This window comes from Dermacentor silvarum, chromosome 5, assembly GCF_013339745.2.
Source record: "Dermacentor silvarum isolate Dsil-2018 chromosome 5, BIME_Dsil_1.4, whole genome shotgun sequence".
Lineage (NCBI taxonomy): Eukaryota > Metazoa > Arthropoda > Arachnida > Ixodida > Ixodidae > Dermacentor > Dermacentor silvarum.
Window position 1 is genome coordinate 5114209 of NC_051158.1, and position 12153 is coordinate 5126361.

Below are 12153 nucleotides of genomic sequence, written 5' to 3' on the forward strand. Positions count from 1 at the left end.
CGCATGCTGCATTGAAGTGATTGTGGTCATAAATGCGGTCGTCTCCCTCCGGCAATAAGATCAATTGCTGGTTTTGCGCCGGTCCTGTCGTTGCGTACTTCTGTGGCCTCGATTTTCTCACGAGATTATACTTGTACCAGTATATCTGACCGACACGCTGAAACCATTAGGACATTAGGCACAGGATGCGTAAGAACGTGAAACTAAAGCCTACTGTCCAGGAGGACTTTAGCTGTTGGACAACGGACAAGTGCGAGAATTCGTTGCTGCAGTACCCGCATCAATCGCGGCTGCATGCGTTTATGTGACGCCTGTTGCTTCTTTTTTTTTTTTTTTTTTTGCACATAGGTCCTGCGGGAAGTCTACCGAATATAAAAAAGAGATAAAAAATCTACCTCAAGCAAGAGCTTTGGTATGATGATGATGATGAATTTTATAGTGGCACAATCCCACTGTGGGGGTAGGTTACGAACCGGGTGGTAATGTGATAAATGACAAAAAAAAATGACTCGCCAGTCCGGCCGCGCGCAAGCGGATGTCCAGCAAAGCTGTTGCAAAACCACCACTACAAATGCTGAGCCCCGGGGTATGGAATGCTTTATCGATGGTTCGGATGCTTGTTTCGAGCTTGTTCTTTATTGAAACGTATGCTGGTCCGTGTGTTGTATGGGTGATTCCTATGACCGTATGCACTGTTCGTTTCACTTTGCTGAGCGCTTGTAGCCTCTGCATTACTAAGGAGGGGGGGGGGATGATCCATTTCATTTTTGCTTGCTTAGGGGGGTATGAGCCATTGCTGCTGATGATAATTTTTGTTCACGGACAGGACACGAAAAATGCCCACCACCGAGAGGCGAACAGCTTTGCTGTAAAAGATAACAATCTCTGGCGCATACCACACTTCCTTCTTTCTACTTCTGGCAGGACAATGACGTCACACAAGAACTCTTTCTAACTCATTCCGTTTGGTCATTGTAAGAGGAAGACCTGTATGTATAAACTGGCTCGACGGTGGTCATCTCAACCATGGTGTTGAGCGAAGTGAGTAGGAAAGAAGAGAAGAGGAATCTAGTAGGGAGGTAGAAGAGCTAAATAGACGACTAGAACAATGCAGAAAAAAAGAGGAAGGAATACCACCGACAAGGAAGTAATGGAACATAATGGCGAAGCAGCGTCTAAAAATGAAGAAGACGGAAAATAAAAATGACGACAAGGGTAGCAGGCAGGCAGGCGAGCCCAGGTTCGATGATCTCCCAAGCACAGCCGCGAACATGCTTCTTTTTTTTTTCTCGTTGAATTGTTAGTTTCTGGTGTCCTGTTATTTTGTTTTTCCGCCTCGACGTGCCGCTTATTGCGTACGGCTCGCGCGCGCAGCTTGTCCTATTTTGGCGTTCGCGGAGCGCCGCAGGCTCGGGTCCCGTAAAGAACCCGAACCCCGCGTGGTGGTGAGGCACGCGAGCTCGAAATAGCGCCCGCGCGGTCCGGCCCGCTCGGTCCCTGGCCTGCCCATCACGGACAGCGGGCGCGAGGAAGGCGACCAAGTGGGCGCCCCTGCTGCTGCTGCAGCCTCTGCGGTGAAGCCGTCGAGGCGTAACGAGCAGTTGGCCCCGCGCCCGAACCTAGCTTCGTCTCGTTTAGCATTTAAATCGGGCACGCGCTATATAACAGTGACAAACCCGTGCGGAAAGGACGCGCAGAGTCATTTGGGTGGCGTCTAGGTCCGGAGAAGTGAACCCCCCCCCCCCCCGAAAAAAAAAAAAAACGAGAAAAGTAAATCTGCGTTGGTCACCGCTACTGCACGGTGCGGATGACACCCCGTCTTCGAGAGCTGTCCATTATGGAAATTGTAACGCGACGATAATCGCCGGTACTTGTGAGATTGGTTGTACCTTGGTAGACAGACCGCTTTGCTCTCTCGTTTGGAAGGGATCTAAGATGAAAAACTACAGTCAGTATTGATTGAATGGGTTTAGGGCCTCTGTTTACATGTCATATGATACAGGGAGACGGAAAAGCAACAACTACATACCAGCGCAATAAAATGTGTACAGAAGTGGAATAACGTATACATAGTATTCACCAGCGCAGACATCCTAAATAAATGGCATAAATATAAACACGCACGTACAATATCCGGAGCTAAAAACAAAACAAAAAATAACCAGGAATGCAAGAAAGGCAAGGTTAATACATCTCACGTACAGGAATACTACGTATTATTAGAACGCACCTAAGTACCGAGAAAAAACGTTTTTCAAGAGCGCATCAAGTGGATAACAAATAAGGCATAGAAAAAAAAAATCGGCCGAGACACTTAAGATTGCTTACGCGTACGAATGCGAAAGCATTATAATCCCCTTTGGTGAAATGTTTTCGATTGATGTGTTCGACATGCATTAAAGTTATTTCTGCTGATTTGGTGTGTGTGTTTGCGTACACGTTGGCCACAGAACGGCTCATTTTATACACTCACGACGTGGCGTCGACAGTCCATCGCAGTAGACACAGCACCGATGAAATCCGAAGACCAAATGACGTGCGGGAGGCCGCCGCGATTATTTTATACACTCATGACGTGGCGCCACCTCCTCCCCATAGGTTGCGCTGTCACGTGCCCGACGATGCATGCACTGGGCCACACCTTTAATCAGCCAGATGGCTACGACGTGACGTTTGTAATGACGCACACACCAGGCACACCTTTAGTCATCCAGAACCGTGGAGCCTCGGTGTTCGTCTCGCACCCAGGAGGGCCGTGTTCGATTCCCACCCAGACCGAAATGTACCGAATTTCCTTTTCACAGCCACTAATGTACTTTGTTTACAGGAACCTCCCTGAAAAATTTGACGTGAGTCCGAGCATTTTTTTACGAGTACTTGCTGTTTGCGCAGTCGGCCGTTTTTGGTACCACCGCTCTCTCACGCCGCTTCCGAAGACGACTGATTTTCGCGCAACGGTGGCATATAATGCTCTCGCATTAAAACAACGCCACGGCTTCGCGCTGTCGAAAGCGAGGTCTCATGTTCGATTCCCGGCCGTGGCGGCCCCATTACGATGGGGGTGGAATGCAAAAACACCCGTGTAGCCTTTGGGTGCGCGTTAAAGAATGCCAGGTGGCCGAAATTATTCGGGAGCCCCCCTCTGCGGCCTCGCACATTAACCCACTGTGCATTTTCCGCACATTACACCCCACATTTTCTTTTTTCTGTTTGGTACCTTGAGTGAGGTTGCAGCAGCGGGAATCGAATGAACTAAATAGAATGGTAAGAGGAAAGCGCGAAGAGAGGAATACGCCAAACGACCCCATAGTATACGAAAACTATATGCTGCAGTGTCATTTGGCACGAAAAAGCTTCGTATAGCCAAGCGGCACCCTTCGCCGCGAAGTCATGCAGTCAACTTTCTCTTCTCAACTCGTTACACTTCCAGTTACTCTCAACCGCGACACTACGGGGTCAAAACTTTCCGCACCCATCACACTGCAGCATATATATGCAGCTAGCTATACGTTCATTGGCTATACAGCGGGCTTTCCGCCGAGCGACGCTGTTGGCCGGGGAAAGAGCAAAACGACGATATAGCGCAACGTTGTCGGCGCGCAAGCGCGGCGTAGCTCTACACGGCCAGGAAAGTTAGAAACAAAGCCCGAGAGCACCCACCGGAAAGACACTTGCACGGGCGCAGCTCGGCGCAACCGCTAAAAGCACGCCGTCGAAACCACCGCGCGGCGCGGAGCACTCGTACGCAGGAAACGCGAGAGCTGACGCGGCGTGGCGCCTCTGCTTCGACACGCATATGCACTCGAAGCCGCGGGGAGAAGGGGAGGGGGGCTCGACGCGTCTCGTTTCTACACGGTGTGTCAAGCTAGAACAGTGCAGTGGCCTGGAAGCGAGTGAGTACTACTAAGGTCGCTTCGCAGGCGCCCAGCGTAGTTGAAAGCGTAGTACTGTACGCGGAAAAGGGGGAAACCCGCATAATTCGTGATTTCGGTTAATTCGAACAGAAGTGAGAGATAACGCGGCCGTTCGAGTTGTGTTTTCAGCATCCTTCGTCCTGTGTGCGCTGTTTCCAGTCTTCCGAAACGTGCCAGCTCGCCCAGTTCTCGATTCTTCTGCAAACGTAGAGATACCTAGCAATTAGGTTGTGCAGGAGGCAATGCTGAGGCCGGAAGACCAATTGATTACTAATTTTTGGTGATTAGAACAAATGTAAAGACGTTTAGCCATTAGTAAGTGCCGAAGGGCCGTATTATGGATGCAAAACACGATAATTCTGATATCCCGCTAGTTCGAGCAAACGTTCACAACGTATTTAGGTAGTCGAAAGTACGTCAACGACGCTGTGAACCTAGGCAACTTGAGTTTCCGGGCGAATAAAAAATCGAAAAATAACAAACGTACGTAGACGTTAAGTCAGTTAAGTACAGTTGGCTAAGTGCAGTACAGGACGTAAAATTAAACTATCAAAAATTGCGGACCAGGTAATTAGTATTTCCAGGTATTTCAAGGAAACATTAAAAACACGTTAGACAGTAAAAAGTACACTGTGGTTTCTTAGAAAGCATGACGTAAGCAGGAAATCGGAAACAGGGTAATTTGTCTTTTCGGATAATTTAAACAGTTGAAAGCAAAAAAAAGAATATCTAGGCATTAAAAATCTAGAAGCTTTCCGTTAACGCAAAACCGGGTAATTCGTGTCTACGGATAATTTGAGGGAACGTGCAGAGACGCTTAGTTCGTACAGAATACAGTAGACTCACAATACTGAAATCGTAGGGAAAATGAGTTTCCGCTTTTTAGCAAAGATACATGAAGCTTACGGCAGTTAAGTGTAGCATATTAAGTACAGCAAACCGCTTTAAGAAAGGTAAACTCATGATAATGTGGACCTGAGTAGTTATTGTTTTCCGCTAAGTCAAGGAAACAGTTAAAAAGGTGATGGACTGTAGAAAGTACAGTACTGTATTTTACCAACTGTCGCATTTACTAAGTATACTTAAACTTAGTAAAATGCGACAGTTGGTATCTCTAGGTATTTGAAGCGAACGTAGACATCAAATATTTATGTTAGCTCCTTGATAAAGGACAAAGAAAAAAAAAGGGGGGGGGGGTAGGAGAACAAACGCAGATCGATCAATAATGAATGCCTTAGATAACGCAGCAATTAGGTGTACCAAGGTAGTGAAGGACTCTGGTAGTGCACTACGTTTCCAGTGCATCTTATAGTCTCGCAGTTTTAACACCGGCTTGAATCTGCTCAGTGCCGACTTGCACGCCAGCAATGCTGGATAGAACCCGAAATATAGGGCATTGTGAAAGAAGAAGAAAGAGAAACTCAAAACAAGAGTGAATAAAAACAAAACAAAATAGGTAATTGCACAACCTTTGGATCACGACGAAACCAGTAAATTTTATTGGGGCTCATAGGTGTGCAAGGCACTAATTAGCAGTTAACTGACGTGAACGAAATTGATGACACGGCAATTCCTACAGACAGTCAGTGAACGTACACCTTCTAATTGCGTTAGTGGAATAAGTAGTAGAGCCCTTCCACTACGGTGTATATCGACGCCAGCGAAGCTGTAACTATGGTGGGTCTGCTATAGTGAATATTGCTATATAGTGAATTTATATATTATCATTATTGACTATATTGAGCGTCTTCGGCATGTTCGTCTATGATCAAGGACACCGGCGTCTTGTTTTCGCCCGGCGCGATGGCCAAGTGTTGCGTTTGCTGCGCCAAGTCAGTCCCATCGTCATCGTATGAGCCACAGCGTTCATAGCCGCGGCACACTGCACGCCCTAGTCAGGATCCCGGAAGATGTAGTTAAACGCGCGTCCGTCACATAGCGAGTCCAAAGGGCAACTGCTGATAACAGCGATAGCGCGATCTCTACGTCATGAGACAAACGGGCACAACAATTGGTGGGACGTGCCGCCACCGAGTATTGTGACACTCGTGAAAGAGGCATCGGCGGTGGCGAGGGGTATGACAATGTGCCATCCATCATCCGTTTTGACACCTGTGCTAAGGCAAAACTAGCGCGAAACCGACACGCACATGGAGCCAGACTTCCACGCACATGGAGTCGAGATTGTACACGCCGGTCGGTCTACGGACGCGATCTCCTGGAACCTAGCCCTTAAAAGCTTCGCTGTAAAAGCTTGAAATCTCACGAGGCCGAAAGACTAGCTACGCATCTGCCCCTATTGCACAAGCTGCTGCATAAATCAGACAAATGATAGAGGGCACCGCGACGGTAATGGAGTAAAAGCCTTGATCCTCGAGCTTACATTCTCTGGGTTGCCGAGAAGAAAGCGTGAAATTATGGTTCGTGTGCTCACTATACGCAATAACATAATGAATCGTAGATTGTCGAGATTCCACACGACCGAATTTTTGAGTAGCATCTGTTGAATGAGTCGCCCTGACCTTATCCCGAAATGTTAGCTTGCAGCCACGCGCGGACTGGGTCTTTACGCGAGGAACTTTCACTGTACGTCACACACTTTTTTTTCACTCTTTGTCGTCTGCTACATCTTCCAGACGACCAGAAAACAAGGGCAGACGACAAATGCGGGCGCATACGCTTTTAAGCGGCGCAGCAACTTGCCTGACCCCACAGTCGCTCGGCTTAGCCGTTACACACCATCTCCTTATAGGCTTAACACAGCTGCACAGATTTATCCGGGCACGCCAGAGAAGCCAGGTCTCGCTCAGCCGCAGCCAATCTAATTAAGAGCCGCCACAACCGCCGTCAGATGGAGGGGAAACGCGAGAGCCTTTCCTCGGCGGGTCGTCTGCCGCCTCTCGTCCCGGAGCGCAGCCATTGTTGGGTACATCGGCGACACCTCGCGGCTCTCTCTGCACCCGAAACGCGTCACTTTTATCTCTTTTTCCCGCCCTTTTTGCTCTGCTCATGCACCCACACTCGCACCGTGCCACTCGAAGCTCGCAGTTTCCGGTTTCCCCTCGGCTGGCGTACGAGAAAGTGCGCGTCGCGCCGTGAAACACGTACACCCGCATATATACACGAGTGCGGGGTACTGTATTGCTCGGGCAGGAAATGCGCTTGGTGGAGAAGCATGCGCGCCTGTCTTTCGCTGACGAAACTCGCCGAACGGGTGTCGATTGCGCGGCGCGGAAAAGTTGCCCTGCGGAAATCTGGAGTGCACCTCCCGGCGGCCGCTCTTGCTTGTATGTTGTTTCTTCCTGCAGACGGCGCGGCAGGCGAAAGGCTACACGTAACGGAAGAAAATGAAGACGGGGGCTATAGCAGGCGCGCCACACGACAACGGCAGGCTTGTCGTGTGGCGTGCTAGCTGTCGTTGTCGTGTGGCGCGCCTGCTAGCCCTCGATTTCTATTTTCTTCCGTTACGCGTAGCCTTTCGGGCCCATGTTGGAACCTAAGAGTTTTGTGGGTTCCGTTCCGGGCAACGGTGGCCGCGTTCCGATGGGAGCGTAATGCGAAAACGCCGCACGTTAAAATTCCACGGCGAGAGATAAGGAAGTCCAGTACATGAAAGCTAATTTATCAGTCCCGAGTTTCCTACAGCCAAACGTATGCGCTGAATGTCATAGTAATATCGACTGCGACGTAGACGAAATGGGGACGAAATGGGACTTTCAACTCTGAACAAATTCATTGCATTGCGCGTTCTTTGTATCTTTCTTTACTGTTTGAATCAATCAAGCAATCGATCAATCAATCGGATACCCTTCAATTTTCGATCACCTGCACATAAAAATTGTTGAAAATCTGCGGGACTCCGCTTTGCCGCAGAACTTCGGTTCGCCAATCTAGCTTTCTTGACTACTCAATTATTCTGTGGTGAAAACCGGAAGCCTGTCAGGGTCAGTCTTTGTAAACTGCAAATTAGTTTACAGAGGGCACGCTGTCTATACGCATGCCCGCCAGGTCAGCGCTTCAGCCAGTATAAACTTCGCCACTTCAGCTTAGAGCAAACTTTTTGATTACTTGCCAATATTACCAATATAAAACATTGGACACACACCCTTTGCGACAACAGCAACATTTGTTTAAAAGAATTACGCTGTCACTGGAACTCGTTATTGGCATTATTAAAGCTTTGCGACTTTTGCAAGCATCGAGGAAATATTTAGATAGGCTACACGCATACACCAAAAGCAACAGCGAAGGTTACATCGGGTAGCAAGTGATGCGGCGATGAGCATTTACGCGGCGTTAAGCAGTCATAGCCCTTTGTCGATTCACCTGTCAATCACGTAAAATGTAGGTACCCTGCATGTTTTGCTCCAACTGCCCGTGACAAAACATTTCATGCCTTGGCATAATGAGTCCCAGAAGGTATATATATATATATATATATATATATATATATATATATATATATATATAATTTGAATGAGAAACAGTGTAGAGCATTCCAGTCCGACACTGTTTTAGAAAAAAAAAAGCTGTATATATATGAATTCGTCCTTGCGAAAATTGGGGCAAGTATCTTGCTATGGGCGTGTCTAGTTTTCCTAGTTCCGTGGGGACGCACGCACATAGGTATATATATATTTACTTTTGTATTTCTTGCAAGACAGTTATGACGAAAAAACCAGCCTGTTGAGTTTTCCGCGGGATTGTAAGGATGGGAGTTGCTGCATTAGTAAGGAGGGTGAGTCAGTCATTTTGTACTTATTGAATATGAAGCGCACTGCTTTTCTTTGCACACGTTTTAGCTCTTGAATGTCATTTTTGTTAGGGGGGTCCCATACAATGGAAGCATATTCGAGCGTAGCCCTAACGCAAGTACTATATGCTAGTATAGCTTAACGTTAGGAGGTGCAGTCATAAGTTTCCTTTTGAGAAACCATAATTTTCGTAGCGCAGAAGTACAAATAGCCGATATATGTGATGACCTGGTAAGTTTGTTATTTAAAGTGATACCGAGATACTTGCATTTATCTACTTCCTATATGTCACACTAGTTAATTCAATATGTAAACGTGCTAGGTGTTTTCTTTCTCGTAACACGCAAAAATACACGTTTTTTCTGTATTTATTCCATGTCCCATCAAATACACCAGTCTCTAATTGCCTGTAGGTGTTCTTGTAATATCGCATGATCATTTGGATTACTGATTTCCTTAAAACAACGCAGTCATCCGTGAACAGTCGATACAGACACCACCACGAATCAGGTCTGTCAAGTCATTTATATAAATCAAGAACTATCCATATATGCATCATCAACATGCCGACCTACCCCTCGGTGTTACACCTTCATGTCCGCGTTGATGTCAATGAAAGCGGCTTTTACACGACAGGAATCGTAAGTAGACGTTTACTTTCTTCACTTAAACGAAGATATCTTCACAACCTAACCGAGGTGTTTAAACAAAAGGTTTTTTTTTTCGTTCTTAACATACCAGTCGGTAATTAGAACCGACTTGAAAAGCAATCATGTGACGTAGCAGGACGACATTTGAAGTGCGCGGGCGTCGGAATCAGTGCTGGCACGCCCACTGAATTAAAAAAAAAAAAAAAGGTGCGGCCTGCCGCGTCGGGCGCGCTGCAATGGGAGCGAACGTGACGTCACGGCCATAGTTGCATTGTCGGCCGCTTGGCTGGGCCGAACGGCGCTAGTCATCGCTGATGGAACGTGTCGGCTTGCACGTGCGACGGCGTTCCAAGCGCGTTCCTGACGCATTTTTCTTTTTTTTTTATCCAGTTGCCGTGGTGCTGGTGTCGGCGTGCGGGGCCGAAAAGCGCGAGTGTGCGCGTGACTGGTGCGCGGGTGCCGCGAGATCGGCTCGAGCGACGGGGCCGACTAACTAAGCGGGCGGCGCAGCACGGGCTTCTCTCGCCGGGCACTGAGGCTTGAGCGGCGGCCACGTCCCGACGTCGCCGGTCCTGTCCCTACTGAACCGTGCTTCGCCCGGGCTTACAGCGACGTCCTCGGAGACTGGGATACATGGCGGATCCTGCCGTGGTCGGGCTTCGCCCCGGCTTCTGTCGCTGCCGCGACAGGCAACACCACGGCGTTCACCGCCGTTCGTCACCTGCTCCACCTGGTCGAGCTGCTCCACCTAGCAATTTAATTTCAAGTTCAGTTCCTCAGAAGACACCTACGCGCAGGACTCAATCGACCTGCCGTGGCTTACAGCGATGTCCTCGGAGGCTGGGCTACGTGGCGGATCCTGCCGTGGTCGGGCTTCGCCCCGGCTTCTGTCGCTACCGCGACAGGCAACACCACGGCCTTCACCGCTGTTCGTCACCTGCTCCACCTGGTCGAGCTGCTCCACCTGGCAATTTAATTTCAAGTTCAGTCCCTCAGAAGACACCTACGCGCAGGACTCAATCGACCTGCCGTGGCTTACAGCGATGTCCTCGGAGGCTGGGCTACGTGGCGGATCCTGCCGTGGTCGGGCTTCGCCCCGGCTTCTGTCGCTACCGCGACAGGCAACACCACGGCCTTCACCGCTGTTCGTCACCTGCTCCACCTGGTCGAGCTGCTCCACCTGGCAATTTAATTTCAAGTTCAGTCCTCAGAAGACACCTACGCGCAGGACTCAATCGACCTGCCGTGGCTTACAACGATGTCCTCGGAGGCTGGGCTACGTGGCGGATCCTGCCGTGGTCGGGCTTCGCCCCGGCTTCTGTCGCTACCGCGACAGGCAACACCACGGCCTTCACCGCTGTTCGTCACCTGCTCCACCTGGTCGAGCTGCTCCACCTGGCAATTTAATTTCAAGTTCAGTCCCTCAGAAGACACCTACGCGCAGGACTCAATCGACCTGCCGTGGCTTACAGCGATGTCCTCGGAGGCTGGGCTACGTGGCGGATCCTGCCGTGGTCGGGCTTCGCCCCGGCTTCTGTCGCTACCGCGACAGGCAACACCACGGCCTTCACCGCTGTTCGTCACCTGCTCCACCTGGTCGAGCTGCTCCACCTGGCAATTTAATTTCAAGTTCAGTCCCTCAGAAGACACCTACGCGCAGGACTCAATCGACCTGCCGTGGCTTACAACGATGTCCTCGGAGGCTGGGCTACGTGGCGGATCCTGCAGTGGTCGGGCTTCGCCCCGGCTTCTGTCGCTACCGCGACAGGCAACACCACGGCGTTCACCGCCGTTCGTCACCTGCTCCACCAGGTCGAGCTGCTCCACCTGGCAATTTAATTTCAAGTTCAGTCCCTCAGAAGACACCTACGCGCAGGACTCAATCGACCTGCCGATGCACTCGGGGATACGATTCGGCAAGCACAACAACGAAGGCGTCGACCCTGCACGAATTCGCCCAGCTTATAACGACGTCGGGGATGGTCCTATCCGACGAGATCACGTGGCTCGCTTTTCACAGCTGCTACGACTTTGCTTACATGCTGAAGCTGCTGAAGGGTAGCAACCTGCCTGCGTGCGAAGTCGAGTTGTTCGAGCTCCTGGCAATACACTTCCCGGCCATCTACGACCTCAAGTGCTTCATGAAGGACTGCAGAAACCTGAGAGGAGGTTTGCAAGGACTGGCCGAGCAGCTGCAGGTTGAACGAGTCGGGCCACAACACCAGGCGAGCAGCGACAGCTTGCTGACGGGCACGGCGTTCGTCAAGATGCGAGAAGTGTACTTCCAAGGCTACATAGACCAAGCCAAGTACTGCGGTCACCTGTTCGGCCTGACCAAGCCGGAAATTGTGCACTCGCATCCCGGCGAAGAGGCCGAGAACAACGCGCCCATGGCCTTCGCGGTGGGTTCCAGCGCCGCCCAGCATGATTTATTGTGTCGGCGGACTATGCCGCATCCACTTTCCAACACTGGTGCCGGCGTCGCCCAGCCCACTTCCATCTTGGCGTTTCGTTGGACTGTGCCGCTGCCGGTTTACCCTCACCGGTATTCGAGTCTCATGTGGAAGAATTGTGTAAACGATTATTTATTTACTTATTTGAACTTTAGTGAGCAAAACTGACGTATTAGATTTCGCAGTAAAAGAAATACCACTATTCACGGGAATAAAGTAAGAGTTTTATTTACTGCCAAGCTGCGAACCGACGTTGATTTTGCCGACTAATAGGGCATTTATAGCACTCGATCAGACTGGGTTTACAGGAGTTAGATCGTTAGATATGTATCGCGAACCTGGGGGGCGGAGGGGGTATACCATACGTATTAATCTTTCTCGA

The 12153-nt window shown here is 49.8% G+C and overlaps 1 protein-coding gene and 1 pseudogene across 6 annotated transcripts in view; one reads left to right on the top strand and one right to left on the bottom strand.

The window, feature by feature from the left end:
• Nucleotides 1–12153, bottom strand: part of LOC119452830 (brain-specific angiogenesis inhibitor 1-associated protein 2) — a 261090-nt gene that overhangs the window by 142479 nt on the left and 106458 nt on the right. The gene's annotated exons all lie outside the window — the stretch shown is intronic.
• The window catches only part of LOC125945502 (uncharacterized), a 1678-nt pseudogene continuing 113 nt past the window's right edge, over nt 10589–12153 (top strand).